The sequence below is a fragment of the Arachis hypogaea genome, chromosome 14, assembly GCF_003086295.3.
Source record: "Arachis hypogaea cultivar Tifrunner chromosome 14, arahy.Tifrunner.gnm2.J5K5, whole genome shotgun sequence".
Taxonomy (NCBI): Eukaryota; Viridiplantae; Streptophyta; class Magnoliopsida; order Fabales; family Fabaceae; genus Arachis; species Arachis hypogaea.
The window spans coordinates 45,861,858-45,868,952 of NC_092049.1; positions in this window are offsets into that span (position 1 = coordinate 45,861,858).

Consider the following 7,095-nt stretch of genomic DNA (forward strand, 5'->3'; position numbering starts at 1 on the left):
CTCAAAAGCTTCAGAAAGCAGAAAAGGACAAGCAATTGTCCAAGTTCTTAGAAATTTTTTAAAAACATAAAATCAACATCCCCATTGCAGATGCCCTTGAACAAATGCCACTGTATGCTAAGTTCATGAAGGAGATGTTGAGCAACAAAAGGGTTTGGAAGGAAGTAGAGACAGTGGTACTTACTAAGGAGGCAGTGTAGTCATCCAGAGGAATCTTCCTGAGAAACTATAGGATCTCGGGAGCTTTGTGATTCCTTGTACCATTGAAAGCACCCTTATTCAGAAGGCCTTATGTGATCTCGGACTGAGCATCAACCTCATGCCACTATCATTGATGAGGAAGCTCCAAATTGAGGAAGTACAGCAGACCTGTATTTGTCTCCAGCTGGCTAATCATTCTATCAAGTTCCCCATCGGTGTGGTGGAAGACCTACTTGTGAAAGTAGGATCTTTTATCTTTCCTACTGACTTTGTGATATTAGATATGGAAGAGGACAAAAATGCATTCATCATTCTTGGAAAACCCTTCTTAGCTACAGGAAGAGCTCTTATAGACGTATAGAAGGGTGAAGTAACTCTGAGGGTCAATGAAGAGGAGATTGTCCTAAACGTATTAGAGGCTTTGTGACATCCAGATGATTCTGAAGGATGCATGAGGATTGACATCACTGAACCTCTGGTTGAAGAGGTGTCTGAAGCTGAAAGGTTTGAAGATGATCTGCACGCTTCCTCTGTAGACACTCTGCTTGAGATTGATGAACTAGTAACCTAGAGGGGGAAGCTTTGTACGCCTAGCATTGAAGAAAGACCTCCTAAGCTAGAGTTAAAGCCGCTGCCTCCCTCCTTGAAATATACCTCTTAGGTGACCAGGACACTTATCCAGTGATTATAAGCTCCTCCCTAAGACAGGAGGAAGAGGAAGCGCTAATTCAAGTGCTCAAGAGTCACAAAACAGCTCTTGGATGGACCATCAGTGATTTAAAAAGAATCAGTCCAACCAAATGTATGCACAAGATCTTGCTGGAGGATGATGCTAAACCAGTTGTACAACAACAAAGGCGACTGAACTCGACCATGAAAGAGGTGGTCTAGAAGGAAATTATAAAGCTTTGGGAAGCCGGAATTATTTACCCTATTTCAAATAGCCTGTGGGTAAGTCTAATACAAGTGGTTCCCAAGAAAAGGGGAGTGACAGTAATTCAGAATGAAAAGAATGAGTTGATCCTCACAAGAACTGTCACGGGATGGTGAATGTGTATTGACTATAGGAGGCTCAATAATGCCACAAGGAAGGATCACTTCCCACTACCTTTCATTGATCAGATGCTCGAGAGGCTACCCGACCATGCTTTTTATTGCTTTCTGGATGGATACTCTGGTTATAATCAGATTGCAGTAGACCCTCAGGACCAGAAGAAGACGACATTCACTTGTCTCTTTGGAGTATTTTCTTACCGGAGGATGCCGTTTGGACTCTGTAATGCCCCAGCAACTTTTCAGAGGTGTATGCTTTTTATTTTTTCAGACATGGTTGAAAAGTTCATTGAGGTATTTATGGATGACTTCTCTATTTTTGGTGATTCTTTTAATTCTTACCTTAAGCATCTAGCCTTAGTCTAGAAACGGTGTCAAGAAACAAATCTCGTTTTGAACTGGTAAAAATGTCATTTTATGGTAACTGAGGTAATTGTTCTTGGTCACCGGATTTCAAACAATTGAACAGAAGTTGATAAAGCCAAGGTGGAAGTAATTGAAAAATTACCACCATCTACTAATGTTAAGGAAATAAGAAGTTTCTTAGGACATGCAGGATTTTATAGGAGGTTCATAAATGAGTTTTCCAAGATTGCGAAACCTCTGAGCCACCTTTTGGTTGCTGACACTCCTTTTATTTTTAACAAAGAATGCCTGCATGCCTTTGAAACTTTAAAAGCAAAGCTTGTCTCTACACCCATTATTGCCCCCCCCAACTGGGAATTACCATTTGAAATAATGTGTGATGCCAGTGATTATACTATAGGGGTTGTCTTGGGACAGAGACAAGATAAGCTTCTTCACATCATTTACTAAGCTAGTCATATTTTGAATGACGCGCAAAAGAATTACACCAATACAGAGAAGGAATTACTGGCTGTTATCTATACAATTGATAAGTTTAGATCCTACTTAATTGGTTCTAAGGTTATTGTTTATACTGACTGGTGCGTGGCAGAAATTAGACCAATTAAGGGATTTTTAATAAGAGAACAGCGTTGCAAGTATAGCCTTTAACCAGCTAAAATCCGCCTCACCAATTTAGAAAGGTGTCATAAAAATTTAAAATAAAAATACTGGGAGTATGAATCCCAGGTCGTCTCCCAATGAATTTCATGAAAGGATGCTATTTTATTAATTAGGAATTTTCTGAGAGTTTTGAGAGTTGAATAATGAGCAATTAAATTAAAGCAATAAACTAAGAATGATTATTGATATTCTAAATAAAAAGACTTGACTGGGGGAATGATTAATTGGAAGTTCTATCCTTGTTGGGATCTCTTAAGTATATTATTAAAAAGGTTGTTGTTTTCACTTAGTTAACCCTTACTAAATAAAGGAAAGTCAAGTGATTAAGCTAACCCTTACTCGCAAATCCTAGTCCTCTTCCTTGGGAAGGTCTAGCGTTAGTGATGCGCGGAAAACTTGTCTCTCAACAAATCTCCCTTCGGCAAGTGTACTGAATTTGTCGTCAAGTAAAAACTCACAATAGAGTGAGGTCGAATCCCACAGGGATTGATTGATCAAGCAACTTTAATTAGAAGAATGTTCTAGTTGAGCGAATCCAGAATTTGGGTTGAGAGTTGCAGAAAATAAAATGGCGGGAATGTAAATAACAGAAAAGTAAATGCTAGAATTAAAGGACTGGAAGTAAAGGACTGAAAATAAATTGCAGAATTATAAATGGGAATGGGGGATTTGCTCATAAAGTAAATGGCAGAAATTAAAGAGAATGGGTAAGATCAGAGATGGGGAGTTCATTGGGCTTAGGAGATGTTGCAATTCTCCGGATCAAGTTCATTTTCATCTCTTCCTCAATCAATGCACTCATTGATCTCCTTGGCAATCTTAAGTGATTGAATTACAATTTCTTGCAATTCAATCTCTCAAATCTTGATTAATAGCCAATTCCTTGGTCAATTGCTCATGAGAAGAGATGAAGTATGGTCACTGATTATACCACATGCATTTCCCAAATCAAGTATTGAGAGGGTTATAGTCACATACCCATCCAAACCCAATTTAGTCCAGTATGAGAAAGCATTTCTAGCTTGATCTCTTCATTCCTCTTTCAAGGTTCAAAAGAGATCCAAGTTTGAATAGCTTCTTTTCCAAGATAACTACTCAATTGGATGAAGATCGAAAGCTTTCAAGTAAAATCAAGAGAAAAGATAGAAGAAGAATAATGAAAATTAGTATTGATCCATCAAATTACAACAGAGCTCCCTAACCCAATGAAAGGGGTTTAGTTGTTCATAGCTCTAGAAAATGAAAACAAAGATGGAGAATACATCATAGAACTAGAAATTGCAGAGAAAGTAAAATACAGAGAGTAATTCTCTTTTTCCAACTTTCAGAACTCCTTAACAATTCAAAGCTACTCCTATATATACTACTTCTCTCAGCTTCTAGTTGGCTCTTCAAGTCTTGGGCCTTTGGATCTTGAGTTTGAAGCAGTTCTCTTCTTCATTTGGGCTTGGCTTTACTTGCAGAGAGAAAATGTGAAGTGGGCAGAGATTTTAGCTCAGGACGTTAGGGGTGTTAACGTTTAGTAAACATATAAGTTCGAGAACGTTAGTGACAATCAACTTTCTCACTAACGTTACTAAGTAAAAGCCACGTTAACTTCAACGTTAGTGGCATAAACATTGCCACTAATGTTGCCTCTAAGTCCTTCGCACACGTTATTGAGACTTAACATTTCCAATAACTTTGAAAAGCCCCCTTTGTTCCCTCGTTAGAGCCCACGTTTAACTTAGTTAACGTGGCTCTTTAACGTGGGCTTGCCATCCTTCGAGAACGTTAGTGACACTCAACATTGTCACTAATGTTCCAAGGTGCCCCTATGTCTCACTAACGTGGCCATGCTTAGCCATCCCCAACGTTAGTGACAATGTTGAGTGTCACTAACGTTGGCCATTCTTTCACTCATCAACGTTAGCTTCCACGTTAACTAGGTTAACGTGGAAGTTAACGTGGCTCCTTGGGGGGTTGTGTGGTTGCTTCCAACGTTAGTGACAATGTTGGGTGTCACTAACGTTGTCGACCACTCTTGCTTCTTACGTTAGCTCCCACATTAACCAAGTTAACGTGGGAGTTAACGTGGTATATTTCTCCTTAGGCCAACGTTAGTGACAATGTTAATGTCACTAACGTTGGCGTTTCTTTCCCTCTTTAGCGTTAGAGGCCACGTTAACTAAGTTAACGTGGACTCTAACGTGGCCACTTATGAGCATTTGCCAACGTTAGTGACAATGTTAAGTGTCACTAACGTTGGCTCAACTTCCCTTCTCCACGTTAGAGTTCACGTTAACTTAGTTAACGTGACTCTTAACGTGGTCAATGATGGCTTCGAGAGCGTTATTGGCAATCACTTTTCTCATTATCTTTGCAAGTTACCTCCCATTCCTTGCTTCCTTTGGTCCTAAAATCAAGCAATAGAGTGCATCAAAGTTCTAGTCCAAGTCATGGGTAATGCAACATACAATTTGTCACTAAACTCATGCAAAATCCTCATGAAATAATGTAAAATGCACAATGTATGCTTGAATCAAGGTGTAAGTGAATATCTACCCAAAACTAGCTTATTTCCTAAGGAAATGCATGAAACTAACCTAAAAACAGTAAAGAAAGGGTCAGTGAAACTAGCCAAGATGCCCTGGCATCAGTTAGTAAATACAGAACTAGCCAACAACGTCCAAATTAATCAGCACTTAAGCCTTCCAACTCAAGTGTCTCCTCTTAATTAACCTCCATGTCATGTATGGAGTCTACTCCATTGACATGAATATAACGCTCATAAAAATATAAGAAGACATAATAAATTAATTAAAATAAAATAGAGACTGAAACTTAATTAAAAGTAAAAGTAATCCTCTTTATCAACAATTCATGAAAAAATCCTAATTAGAACTCTAAATAAAATAAATAAGGATATGGAAGAATAAGGGACAAAGTAAACAAATTAGAATAATGTCTTCAACGGAGGTAATGACTTCTTCAATATCCCAAAGCATGAGCTAATTAACTATGAATGTAAAGAGAACCTAGAGGGGAAGTAATCCTCTCTAAATTCAGATCTAAAAACCTAAAAACTATCCTAATGAGAATATGTGAATGTGTATTGATGTGTATCTAATCTATTGTTGAGTCTATGCGTATCCCCTGGCTTTATTCTGTTTTTCTGGGCTGAAAACTGGGTCAAAACGCAGTCCGAAATTGCCCCCAGCATTTTCTGTTAATTCTACAGATCACGCAGGTCACGCGTATGCATCGTCCATGCGTTCGCGTCATTCGTGCAGACTCCAATCCGCGCTTACGCATCAGGCACGCGCAGGCGTCACTGTGATTTTCTCCATTCCGCGTGCTCGCGTGAGCCATGCCCGCGCGTCAGTGTTCGCTGGTTATCTCCTTTGTTTCTTGTGTTTCTTCCATTTTTGTAAGCTTCCTCTCCATTTTCTAAGCCATTCCTGCCCTATAAAGCCTGAAACACTTAACACACGGATCACGGCATCGAATGGTATAAAAGAGAATTAAAATATACTAATTAAAGATCTCTAGAAAGCAAGTTTTCAACCATAAACAATACTAGGAAGGAATTATAAAATCAAGCAATTAGTATGAATAAGTGGGTGAAGACTTGATGAAACCATTCAATTAAACAAAAGATACACCATAAAATAGTGGTTTATCAACCTCCCCACACTTAACCATTAGCATGTCCTCATGCTTAGCTTAAGGAGATAAAACAAATGAGTAGGGAAAAGTAAGACTCATGCATTGCAATGCAACCTATGTATATGAATGCAACTATATGATAAAATAATTTTGTCTACTTAGTTAAAAATAAATAAGTTCTTTCAAGACAAAAATAAATCAAATTCCACTAACTCAAATTATACAATAAAAGCAAGTAAACTCGTAGGAAGACAGCTTATGAAAGCAGGGAACATAGGATTAAGCATTGAACCCTCACTGATGGTGTATGTGCACTCTAGTCTCTCTAGTGTATAGGGTAATCACTCTACTCTTCTCTAATCATGCTTTCTAAACCTTGTTCTTCACCTAACCAATCAGCAAGTATTTAATGTACCAATGCAAATATCATGAGGTCTTTTCAAGGTTGTAATGGGGCCAAGGTGAAGGTGAGGGTATATATATGGCTAAGTGAGCTATAAATTGAATCCTTGATTATCCTAAGCTATCACCTAACATATATACTCTATTTTCTTCTTAGATCATCCTTAGGTTACCCAAAATTCTCCCACTTTTGTTTTACATACTCATGCATCAACTTTTCTCTTAACTTGTATCACATATAAATTGATTTTGAACTTAACTTAGCATTGGGGTAATTTTGTCCCCTTATTCATTTATCTAATTTCTTATTTGATTAAATATTTTTGGATATATATATATATATATATATATATATATATATATATATATATTTTGAAGCATAAAAAAATAAACATAACATTGCCAATGCACATGGATTTTTAATTTTTCTAGTTTCACATGAGTAGGCATCCAAATTTCTAATATTTTAAAAATATGACACATTCCCTTATAAACCAATGTTCCCACACTTAATTGATACACACTTTCTATCTTAAGCTAACCAAAGATTCAATTTGGGGTATTGCTTGTTTTTCCTCTTAAGGCTAGTAATGTGGTAAAATATAGAACAAATGGGATTAAAAGGCTCAAAAGTGGCTAACAAAGGTAAATGGAAGGGTAGGCTATTTGGGGTAAGTGAGTTAATAAAATAATGGCCTCAATCATACGCATGCATATAACACATTAAATATTGGACATATAGGATGGAACAAGATATAGATC